Source organism: Bidens hawaiensis, unplaced genomic scaffold (genome assembly GCF_021521415.1).
Source record: "Bidens hawaiensis isolate Kalapana, Puna unplaced genomic scaffold, B.hawaiensis_p1.1 tig00005944_1, whole genome shotgun sequence".
Lineage (NCBI taxonomy): Eukaryota > Viridiplantae > Streptophyta > Magnoliopsida > Asterales > Asteraceae > Bidens > Bidens hawaiensis.
In genome coordinates, this window is record NW_027491393.1 from 600,746 (window position 1) to 614,475 (window position 13,730).

The window sequence follows — 13,730 nt, forward strand, 5'->3', positions numbered from 1 at the left end:
AAACATTTGACCTGAATTGGGCGCACCATGGCAGCATGCGGGATGTAATAATCAACACCAGGCCAACACAATTCTATCATTGGCCCGAGACAGCCCAAGCGTCATTTGATTACCAAACATTCATGGGCGCAAGCATGGAACGCGCTCAAAATCAAATGTATGATCGCCAAGAAGTGTGGAACCGGACCCACGCTTATGCTGAACAATGCGAAGTCAACCATCGGTATGAGGATGATCGTCAAAGGAGAATGCATGAAGCATAGCATTCGGGACAACCGGTGGTGGCCGACCCACCGATCATTGATTATACCACGTTGCCACCATACGACGGTACAGTGAATTATCCCATGCCACCATTGCATCATTCAGAATGGTTGGATCTGCGACAAACTCAAGGTTCAGGACAAGCTCAAGGAGAAGGTCAAGCTGGAGGAAAGAATCAAGGGGCGTTTGGCTTTGGCGAATTCACGGACGTGATGACGTCCATCTTTAGACCCCCACAACCACGTTACTATTGAGCTGCGTCGGCAGTGGATCAGGTGTTCCCTTGTACATTTTTGTATCTTATTTTTATGTTTATGTTTGGGTCTTGGGAGGTTGGGTGGAGTAATGACAAGTTGGAATTTAAGGGTTGTGTTTGTCGGTGGTGTTTTAAATAAAAGCACCTACATTGAGGACAATGTACCTCAAGTGTGGGAATGATGAGGGATGAAAAATTTGGAATTTAAAAAAATAAAAAAAAGTAAATAAAAAAAATAAAGACATTTTAAAAGAAATGTAATAGGTTGAGATTGAGGTCCTTTATCATGGTCAGGTTCCTTTGTATGATTATGGCTTAGTTGTTTGGTACGAGTTCTGTTAAATTTCTAGCTAAAGGTGACATGTTTTGAGTTAGTTATCTCATGTAATTGGAGTAATTCGAGACTCGGGGTGCATATAGCAGTGAGATGGACAATGTGACCTTCCTTTTTAGAACTCGTGCAATGATTGCTTTCCGAGACCTTAGCTTGGTATACGTGCAAAAAGGATAGAGGAAATTAGGATTAGCCTCGTCTGGAGGTCTTGGGGGTTGGGCCTCATACATTACAAATATGAGCGTGGGCAATGAAAGGGACGGGGGTTTGGTCTTTAGATACCCAATTTTGAACCTATTGCTTATTGTTTATCGATTACCCTTGACATATTTATTCGTGAAAAGATCCAGCCAAGTTAATAGGTATGTTATGTAATTGTTACATTAGTGAAGGAGTATGAAGAAATAGTAAGTTGTTATTTTATTAAAGTTACATAAAAAAATATGAAGTCAGTTTATATGAAAAAAAAATCAGTATTATAGTTAGAAAAGTTATAGCATTTTGATTAGTTGTATGTAATAACTTGGTCGGATCTGATCACATGCACTACTTTCAAAATTCCCATTCCGCACCTAAACACTTGGCCTCATTACAACCCGAGATAAGACCTTTTGATTTGCACAATTACTAAATCAATTGTAGGTGGAGGTTTGACAGTTGCATGAGTTTATTATAGTAGGATTGCACATGTGTCAGAGTATTGATAATTGTGATTAAGGCACCGGATTGAGATGTAATTGTGTATGGGATGTTGCATGAGATAAATTAAAGAAACATGTTAGGTTTGGCTAGAGATTTAATTGTTGGATTGTTGTGAAATTGTGAAGTATGACTATAGTTATATGAAATACAAGGAAAAGGGTATGATCTTGGACCTTAACCGAAACCTGGTGAAAGAAAGTGTTTAAGCTTAAAAAAATTATATATGAAAGAGATTGATTGAGTTTCTTGAGGGCAAGCAACGTTGAAGTGTGGAATGTAAAGCCACCCTTAAGTGTAGTAATTCTAAGTAAAACATGAGCGTTTACGTGTTTTTTTCAAGGATTTAGGTTACTACCGTATATTGGGTATGTTTGCAGGTACAGGTGCTGAGAAAAGGCGATTCAAGTGAACTATGATCGAGAGGAACAAAGGACTCGATATTTGGTGATAGCATTCCACAAGTCAAAGAAGAACAAGAATTTTGGAGTTGAGGCTACCGTAGCTTACGGTAGCCAACGTAAGCTACGGTAGAGAGTTGCCGTATGAATTCTTGCGTAAACAGAACAAATCTAGCGTAAAGATTTGGTCACCGTAGCTTACGGTGGACCGTGAATGCTGATGACGGTTACAACTCGAATTTGATGTTATAAGTGTCTTTTGACCTACTTTTGGAGGCATTCTGTTCTAGACAATTGTGTGGGGTGATTCTAGGGCTTGGGAACAAGATTTTGAGTATTTCTAATTAAAGATTAACACCTTAATATTGGATTGCATTGGATTAAACTTGGTATGATAATTTCAATTATGTGTGGCTAAAACTTTTAGTATTTCTCTTGGTTGTAAGGTTATTGCAATACTCTTTATGTTTATTGTTCTTGCACTTGGATTGATTATTGAATCGTTTAGATTAATATAATCACGTTGTTTGTTTGATTGTTTGTAAATTGTCCATATCGTTTAACCTAGTTTCGTTCTATACGTTCTTGGTGTTGTTGACAATCGAGATTTAGTAGAAGAAATTAGGGTTAAGATTATATTGATTGATTACCAAGTAACGACCTCGCGTTCTAGGAATCCGAGTACTTAATTCTTGATTAATCACAAACAATTACACTTACACAAAATCAAGATATTATGATTTATCCATTGAACTTAAACAAAAGAGTTGCGTAATAACCGAACTCCAAGAGGAATGCTCGTTTAATCAATTGTTTACAACCTTCGTTTAGTTTATTTAGTTTATAAAATCAAATCAAAACCAAATTGAGAATTACTTTTTCGTCATTTACATTTATAATAGTTAATCGTTGAGCTATTCTATTAACACATATTCCACAAACTCCTCGTGTTCGACACCCACTTGCCGCTATCTAGTTAGTTGTAATTGGTTTATTTTTGCGCGAGCCTTTGACCTCGTGTCAAATTTTGGTGCCTTTGCCGGGGAGTAGTGCGCAACGTGTGTTATTTTTGTAGTTTTTTTTAAACTGTTATTGTCAGTTTTACGCGGGTTGTTCTATTGTGCAGGTATCTACAGGTATATGCATACCCGACGCTCTCAGTGTTCATCACCGTTAGCGTCTGATCCTGAAATTGAGAGAACTTTTCGTCAGAACCGGATTCTACAAAGGGAAAACAAGATTATTGGGTCGCCAAGCACAAAAAGTCGAACAACTGACGCTACAATCATGGCTTCGGAACAAACGATACCACCAATGCCACCACCCATAAATCCACAAAACTCATCATCCACTGAACCTATTACCACTACAATCTCTACAAGTGTACCTACTTCAACCGTGTTCAATTTCCAGCCACCAGTTAACCTTCCACCCTTCAAGTTTTATGCCTTCACAAGGACAATCTTCAAATTCATCACAACAATCACCTTTTCACTCTCAACAACACCCATTTTACGGTCAACTACCATACACATTTCCTCATGATCCACCCATAACCCATATTTCACCGGGTCAGAGATCGGGCCCGCATTTGTTTGGTGGATCACAGTATGGCGATGGCAATGAAGGGTATGAAGATTTTGAAGAATGATATGTAAGTGGAGTTGATGGGAGTCAATTGAGGGTTTAAGGGCAATTTGGGTACGGACCCAAAATTCAACCGCAACAACAATGGGGTGGACCTCAAATTATTCAAGAACAACCGCAACAACCACAACCATTGTAACAAGTTCCAGAACAACCCCAATACCAACAACCTCAATTTCAACAACCAAATCCTTAACCGCAATTTCAACAAAATGTGCAATAAAGGCCAGTTTACAGTCAAATGGGCCAACCGAGAGTACCGTTGGGGTACCAAGACGTCATGCAAGAGAAATGGTTAGGGGAATTGAAGCCTATTTTCTACCGGTCATCACTAATAACTCATCTCCGGTGGTTATTCCTCAAAATCAAAATGGAAGAACGTTTGAGGTGAGAATCAATGCACTCCAAAGTTTACCAAAGTACAAGGGTCTAGCAAACGGATGAACCTTATTTTCACTTGGAGGCATATGAGTCTATTCCACAAACTCCTCGTGTTCGACACTCACTTACCGCTATCTAGTTAGTTGTAATTGGTTTATTTTTGCGCAAGTCTTCGACCTCGTGTCACATGTGATTGAACTCAGTAGTGTACTCGTGGTGTATCATATTTCCCGCCTTCAAATTACGGAACTTCAGCTCAGCCCTTTAGACTTCAGCGTCAGCACAGAACTTCTTCATGACCATGTAACGCCCGCTAATTCCGGTTTCAAGAATTAAAGCTTGTAGAGTATGTATAATTCTCGGGATTTATTCGACGTTTCTTGGAAGCCTTTACGTCATCTCGGTACGTTAAGCCATTTAACTTTTCTTCCATAATGCCTTATGTTTCAATTTGGAGGGACTTGGATGTAACTTGTTATTTTATATCATAAAACAATTACCCTAACCCTAACTTCATTCCTAGCGGCCGATCGCAGCTAAGACCCCCCCCCCCCCCGCTAGTTTTTCTTCTGCCCAGACAAGTTTCTGCCGTGAAAACTCCAATTCCAGGTCGGTTTTATGATTCCCCATGTCTTTTACACCTTAATTGATCATATTAACGCGCTTATTGGTCGTTAAGGTCGAGTTTTGATGATAACAGTTTGCTGACAGATTCGTATAATTTTATTGTAGGGTCTGTAAAACGATGATAATCCATTGCTTTTGATCGATTCTTGATTCCATAATGTTCTAATTTGAGTCTAGTTTCCAGAAAGGTATAATACGTAATTTTTGGATGAGATTTGAATAGTTTTTATGAATTTATAAAATCAAGTGTCAAAGCTGATGCGGGATGACGGATTCTGGTCTGTCTTCCCGACATCATAACCTTTTTTCGACAGGTCCAAATTGGTTGTTTCCACTTCTGAAAGTTAGTATTTTGAGTTAGGAACCAAACCCAATTGGAATCGTTTAATTTGGTTCGGTAATGAATTTTATAAAAATAAAACCATTTTGTTGCATACTGAAATAGCTGCACGTACCTTGCTGTGTTGGAGGAATTTTTATAATTTGTATGTCCAATAGAAAAATATAATAAAAATATTTTTATAAACCTAAGACATTTATTAAAGTCCGGTAAAAATTTAATAATTTATTTCAAAGGTTATCCTATGTAATTAAACGCATCTTCGCATGCTAAAATATACACGTTTTACTCGTTATTGATCGATAAGTTCGTTTTTGGCTTAACCGGTGGATGTTCAATTGTGTTCTTGTCGGGGCTGTTTGAAGTGAGTTTTTGCACCACAATCTTCCTAGGTATGTCCCGTATATCATACTTAAAGATCATGTTCATAGGTGTTCGTTAAGTTGATCAACTAGTTGTAGTTTGATTGTTATGTTCGGTTGTCTAGAATTGTAGTTTGGCCCGTTTAACGCGAGGGTTGAAGTGATTAACGACCAATTCAGCTCGGGGACACTTGGTTTGATGTACGGGCTGTTCAAAATTCATTTTTATAAGTTATGGGGCTGAATTGGTAGTCGGTTACTCCAACGGTTCGGTACAACGCGCAATTGTGTTTATTGAATAGTTGGTGCGTTGTACTTGCGGGTTACTGACCCATTTGACTCGTGTGGCGTCGTGTGGACTTGTTGGCTGTGATTTTATCATAATGGGTCCACACGGGGCTGATTTGGATGTTAAGGGCTTAAACGACTCCTAAACGCGCGTGTTAGTGTCACCTAGTGCTCCTGGGGGCAAATTGGGAATTCTTTATTCCCAGGAGTACCTAAGGGTCGTTTTGGTGATGTGAGACCTCGGGGGCTGTTGTGATTAAGTTTGATGTGGTCGAGGGTTTAGGTAACTCGAACCATGTTAGAACGTCTCGTAGGATAAACGAGTCATCTTGATGTCAGTAGTATTGATTGAATGTAAACCGACAGGTGTTTGAGTTTTGAGATTTCTTAGGGATTCTCTAGCTCGTGGTGAATCCGCATCTTGTGTCAGGTGAGTTCTTGATGCCCCGTTTAACTCTTTTTAAGTTTTGGGCTAGCATGCACACCTAAGCGATTTTGCTTGATGAAATGTTTTAAACGATTTTACATAGGCTTGTTAGTATTGATAGGCCTTGGAATGTTTAAGAATTTGTGTGTATATATATATATATATATATATATATTAGAATGGCCAATATTTGTCGAATGTTGTAGTCGTCTTGACTACTGAATGTTGCGTATGCCTACTTTGTGTTTGCATGCGCTGAATGTTACGTGTTTGGGTTGTACGTTTGCTCGACCCTGAATGTTATTATTGAATGTTATATATATATGTATTTATATATATAGGAATGTACGTATAGAGATGTTTATGCGTAAGGATGATTATTTATTAAATGTGATGACCTAACTGATGTATTTCCGTTTACAGTTTTGAAACCATTGGAATGATTATTAAGACTTTTGTTACTTATTTAAAACTTGAACTCACTCAGCTTAAGATGACTTTGTGTGCATTTAGTATGAGTTTCAGGTTAGGGAGAGGATGCCTTATCGCTTAGACGTGCACGAAGTTACTGGTCGGTGAAGGGCATACTGGAAGGAAGAATTTGCTCATGAACATTTTTTTATTTATTTCAAAAGACTTATAAAAATTATACTTAATATTGTTTTGGGAACTTATTTCATTTTTCATGTTTTCTGCTAAATTTACACTCTGATATGTTCGTTTTAATGGAAGAAACGGGTTTCAAGTTTATTCTTTTTGATAAGTATTTTGTATGAATATCAACTATGGGGTTCCCGGGGTTCGGGGCCTTACAAGTTGGTATCAGAGCCATGGTTCGAGGGATCCGAGCATCCCCGAATGCTTGGACTCGAACTGTAAGAAAAGAGACCAGTATGCCCACCGCGAGTAGCTGCACGCAAGAGGTAACTTTAAATTATTTAGTCATTACTTTAAATTTAAGATTTCCAGTATGTGATTAATTGTTAAGTGTTAGATAGAATGATAATGTGGTTAGGGGCAGGGGGTGCTTAGAACGGGCCGGTGAAGTAAACGACTAATAACACTTGATCAACGTTATTAGCAGTTTACCCTTACCTTCCATGTTTTAAATACCACTTGTGTCTGACTATGTTAGGGTTCCGTCTTTGTAGGGATAAGATTTGGCTAACTCTCGAGTCGTTAGCGTTAAAGTTTATCTTATTCCCTAAATTCTCCTGTTCGTTTCCCATCCTCTCGAACGCTTTGCGAGTAATGGTTTAGCTGAGGCGCAACATACTGTCACTCTAGGTTCCTTGGTACTTGACCGCTTAAATTCCTCGCTCCTTCAAGAATGTATGAGCTACTGTTTAGCTAAGTAGGAGCGTGATGTTATCCCAGATACCTTTCTACTTGATGAATTACCGACGTCAGTCTTATTTGATTCGGGCGCCAGTAGAAGTTTTGTGTCTACCGCTTTCTGTTCCTCGTTGAATAAATCACCCGAGCGCGTAGTCGATGTGTTTGAGGTTGAGGTCGCCGTTGGAAAATCTGTTTCCGTGTCTAGGGCTACCGTCGGTGATGTTCCTATCGTTCGGGATTTCTCGGATGTAATTCCAAATGATTTGTCAGATGTGCCGCCGGACCGTGAGGTCGAGTTCCAGATAGATCTTGTGCCAGGCGCAAAACCCGTTGCTCGAGCCCCTTATCGTCTAGCATCGAATGAGATGAAAGAACTTATGGCCCAGTTGGAAGACTTGCTCGACAAGGGCTTCATTCGACCGAGCATCTCGCCTTGGGGTGCCCCGGTCTTGTTCGTTAAGAAGAAGGACGGTAGCATGCGGATGTGCATTGACTACCGTGAGTTGAATAAGCTCACCGTTAAAAATCGGTACCCGCTCCCGAGGATCGACGACTTATTTGTTCAACTCCAAGGAGCTAGTTGGTTCTCGAAGATCGACCTTAGGTCCGGGTATCATCAGCTGAAAATTCGGGAGGAAGATATTCCTAAGACTGCTTTCCGCACTCGTTATGGACATTACGAGTTCCTCGTGATGTCTTTCGGTTTGACCAACGCACCGGCCGCGTTCATGGATCTTATGAACCTGGTGTGCAGGCCGATGCTCGACCGTTCAGTTATTGTATTCAACGATGACATTCTGGTATATTCCAAAAATGAATCCGATCACGCCGGTCATCTCATGGAAGTTTTGGAAGCTCTGTGACAGAACAAGTTGTATGCAAAGTTTTCTAAGTGTTCTTTTTGGTTGCGCGAGGTTCAGTTCTTGGGGCACGTTATTAACCTGAGTGGTATTTTGGTTGATCCTGCAAAGGTGGAAGCCGTGAATGAATGGGAGTCTCCTAAGTCACCATCTGAAATCCGTAGCTTTCTGGGTTTGGCGGGGTATTACCGCCGCTTTATTCCCAATTTTTCAAAAATTGCTTCTTCACTGACCAGGTTGACTAAGAAGAGTGTTAAGTTCGTTCAAGGTACTGAGCAGGAGGAGGCTTTTCTCGAGTTGAAGAACAGGTTGACGCATGCACTGATTTTAGCTCTACCTGATGGCACCGACGATCTGGCGGTTTTTTCTGATACCTCTTATCAGGGGCTTGGTTGTGTTTTAATGCAGCGAGGCCGAGTCATCACTTATGCCACACGGCAGTTGAATCCTCATGAGGCGAATTATCCTACACACGATTTAGAGCTGGCGGCGGTTGTGTTTGTGCTTAAGTTGTGGAGGCATTATTTGTACGGTGTTCCTTGCGTTATTTATACTGATCATAAGAGCTTAAAGTATTCTTTCGAGCAAAAAGAACTGAATATGCGACAGCGTCGATGGTTGGAGTTGAATAAGGACTACGATCTAGAGATCATGTACCATCCGGGTAAGGCTAACGTGGTGGCCGACGTGTTAAGCCGGAAGGAGAGACCAAAACCTATTCGTGTGAAATCCTACCAGCTTATACTCAAACCCGACATTTTGAAACAAATAGCCAACTTCCAGAATGAAGCGCTGCAGATGGAATGGATTATGTCAGAGCGTATTTGGGGTCAGGTGGAATGGTAATTCCCTCCCTTAACTAAGCTCGGCTAACTGTGTAACAAGTTATGAGTATCAGTTATCCATTAGTACTACTTCTTACCTCTAAGTTAATGAAACCCTCAACTAATGGGTGTCCGGGGGCAGCGCCCCTGGTAGCGGGGTCTAGGGGAAGCAGCCCCTAGCAGGGTCCAAGTGGCAGAGCCCCTGGCTGGGGTCAAGCTGCCAGGTTAGCTTGGAAAAATTTTATTTTTATTTACAGGTCCTTTATCAAAAACACATCAGAAAATGAATCGGGTCGCGTTTTACTACAATTTGAAAGAATTCTCCTGGGAATTCGCTTCGCATGGGAATTCGCTTCGCATAGCTGTTCGGTGCGAATTCTTTTCTTTTCTTCGTTTTTACCATTTCAAAGCCATTTTCCTCCGTGACCCTTCTTTAGGACCCGATTTTAACCTTTTTATGGGTTTTGGGTTATACCAACTTTGTATACCCTTGTTTTCCATGGTCCGAACATTACCTTTTTGTCCTATAACACACCAGTTGGGTTATAACTTACCAAGTTTATGTTTTTCTTACATGTTACAACCCGATCTATTGTTCTATCAGTTTGCATGCCTGACACGAGGTTGAAGACTCGCGCAAAAATAAACCAATTACAACTAACTAGATAGTGGTAAGTGGGTGTCGAACACGAGGAGTTTGTGGAATATGTGTTATTAGAATAGCTCAAAAATTAACTATTATAAATGTAATTGACAGAAAGTAATTTTCAAGTTGGTTTTTGATTTGATTTTAAGAACTAAATTAACTAACACGAAAGTTGTAAACAATTGATCAAGCAAGTATTTCTCTTGGAATTCAGGTTATCACGCAACACTCTTGTTTAAGTTCAATGGATAAACCATAATATCTTTATTTTGTGTAAATGTAATTGTTTGTGATTAATCAAGAACTAAGTACTCGGATTACTAGAACGCGAGGTTGTTACTTTTTAATCAATCAATATGTTTTTAACCCTAATTCCTTCTACTAAATCTCAATTGTCAACGACACCAAGAACGTATAGAACGAAACTAGGTTTAAACAATATGAATAAGTTACAAACAATCAAACAAACATCATAGTTATACTAACATAAAAAATTAGATAACCAATCCAAATTAAAGAACAATAAACATAAGTGTATTGTGAATAACCTTACATCCAAGAGAAACACCAAAGGGTTTAGCCACACATGATTGGTTTCATCAATCCAATGTTTAGTCCAACGCAATCAAAGATTATGATGTTAATCCTCAATTAGAAACACCCAAAATATTGTTCCAAGGCACCAAAATCACCCCACACAATTGTCTAGTTCGTCCTCTCCAAGAATGGAACCCAAAAGTCCTTTAAAACCCATTTTTCGAGTTGTAACCGACATTAAAATGCTGAGGCTACAGTAAGCTACGGTGGCTACCGTAGCTTACGGTAGCCCTGAAGTTCTTACGGTGGAAAGTGTCTGTTTATGGTGACTTTTTACGGCAGACCCCTAGCGTAGCTTACGATGGCTACCGTAAGCTACGGTAGACCCATTTCAAAATTCCATTTTTCTTTATCAATTCTTGGTTGTTGACTTCCCGCATTGACTCTCTTGTTCCTTTTCATCTGAACACACTCGAGCAACCTTTTCTCCTCATTTGTACCTGCGTTAACACAACATAGTGTAGTAATCCAAATCCTTGAATTTATACATAAACGCACACGTTTTAACTCGAATTACGACACTTAAGGGTGGCTCTACAATCCACCCGTCACATCCCCACACTTACACGTTGCTTGCCCTCAAGCAACACAAACAATTTCTTGTTTTTAAAACATAACCACCAAACATACCACAAAGCCCGGCTCAGTCAAGGTCCCCCATTATACCCTATTCCCTCATTATTAGAGGTTTGCATTAGTATCACTCAATATTATATTTAAAACATAGAATTATAGTCAACCTTAGCATGCTTTCGGCTTTTACTCACACATAACACACCGTCACTCCTTAACCCTCTTATCGGTGATCGTTATATATTTTCCAATAATACTCAATTCTCCTCGCATGCGCTTGTACTACCATCAAATCTCCACCTATATATGTTTTGACAAAAATACAAATCAAGAGGACTTAAAACGGGTTATAACGGGGCTAGGTGTAAGGGTATGGAATGGAATATTGAAAGTAGCTCAGGCGATCCGATCCGGCTTATTACATCAAAACTAAATAAAGAATAATATAAACAACAATAAACATTACTAACTTGCATCTCAACACTCACTACACCATACTTCGAACATTGACTCTCAACTTTTTCTTTCTTTTTATTTTTTTTTCTTTTTATTTTTTTTCTTTTTTCTTCCTCTTTTTTCCATTTTTTTTGAGTAAACATAATACTCAATACTTCCTATTGATTAGGACTATAACAATTACAAATACAAAGAAATACCTACTAAGCCGGATCGTCTCGCAACATAACATCGGGGTTGATTAAATAAAAAGAATAATTCCAATAAAGTTTTCTAAGGGAACCAACCCCTCGCCCCTCTCATTGCCCATGCTCATATGTGTAATGTATGAGGCCCAACCCCCCAAAACCCACACTCACGCTCATCCAGATGAGGTTTAACCTAATTACCTCTATCACTTTTACACTTATGCTAAGCTAAGGTCTTAAAATGCATTGATAGCACAAGTTCTAACGGAGAATAACCAATCAATCACCGCTCTTCACTTTCCCAATAAACAAGTGGATATGGACATGTTATGAAGATTATTGTACCGAAAGCATGCTAACCTTGACTAGAATACTACACAACCTCGTTTTCTTAAAACAACTAAGCAAACTTGACCTTTAGGGAATTGTGACCATGAAAAGGGACCAAAACCTTACCCCGCCATCTTACCACTTTCCAACTTTCTTTAAATTTTTTATTTTTATTTTTTTATTTTTTTCCCCTTTTCTTATTCTTTTTTTTATGAAAAATTTTTAAGAACTAAAAATTTCCCCATCCCCACACTTGGGATACATTGTCCCCAATGTATGGTTTTGATAAATTAAAAACTCCACTTCCATTCATGAAAAACCTGTGTTGTCCCCAACATAGTGTCGAAGAGAAATCCATAAGAATTTCCCCACACTTGGTTTTTGCTAAGATGGTAACTTAAAATACCATTAATAACAAACAAACTAGAAATTATAGAGCAAAATAAAAATAAAAATAAAAATATACAAAATGTACAATTACCACTTTTTTGAAACTTTTATGACATTCAAGGTGGGTGACCGGCCCACTCCCGTGCAGCCTTCTTGTTATAAGCACGCTGTTTTTCAAGCAACTATTGCCAGTCTTCCGGCAAACCAGGGTCGGGCCCGAACATCCTCATCCTCCACCCTGGATCATTTAGGTTAGGTGGATGTCTCACTTTTTTCTTCTTTGGTTGTCCACCTTTTTCTACCACCTTCTCACTCTGTTGATGCTCAGCTTCTTTCTTCTCAACTGACCTGTCAATCACAAAACACTCCATTTTCGTGTGATCCTTGCTCAAGGATACACACTTGTTAACAAAATCCACTTTCAGGCTTTCCTTGTCAATAAAAGGGTCAGTAGTATTTTCAAATAATAATAACCGTTTATCACTATTCCCACATTTAATTCCTAGTGTCCCCTTAGCACAATCAATCACTGCAAGTGAAGTGGCGAGGAAGAGTCTACCCAATATGACTGTGGGTTGCGTATTAGTTACATTTTTAGCATAATCAAGTACTAAAAAGTCAACTGAGTAACAGAAATCCTCCACATGTACCATCACATTATATATCATGCCTCGGGGAAGTTTATGGGTTTGATCCGCTAAAACCACAGTGGTGTTTACTTTTTGTAGCGGACCAAACTCATACCGATCATATAAAGTACCGGGCATTATACTAACACAAGCTCCAAGATCTAGTAGTTCCCGACTAGTTTTAAATTCACCAATTTGGATTGATAAAAGGGGCACTCCTGGGTCTTGAAGTTTACTCGGGATAATATTATTATCAACCCTCTCATCCCTTATTTTGGTTAATTTGTCATTTAAACATTTATCACTAGAACAATTTTCACAAAAAGATATTTCATTATGTTGTAATTCAGAGTTGTTTTGAAAAATTGTTTCATAATTACTCACATTTTTAGTCTCATCACTCACCACCCCCTCAAAAAACTATGGTATTGGATCAACTTGAACACTAGAAATTCCAAAATTAGATAAAAGATTTACCGCATTGATATGCATGTTGTTCCCCTTCTTTAAGCTCGAGCTGTTTTTCTTCAAATTCTCAACATCGATTGCAAGTTGACCCATTTGAGTGGTCAACGATTGAATGGCTTTGTCACGGACTTCATCCTTTTGCATGCACACTTCATCAAGTTGATTTCTCCTTTGCATGTCTTGTTGTATCATCCTAAGCATATCCATGACTTCATTCCCACTTGAAGAACTTTGACTTGAACACCCACTTTGACCACTTCCCGTTTGTTGAAATTGACTTTGAAAGCCTTGATTGTTGTATTGTTGGCGTGGAACATAATTTCCTTGACTCCCTTGGAAATTCGGATTAGATTGAGTAGCCAGATTCCCATAACGAAAATTGGGATGATTTTTCAACCCGGGGTG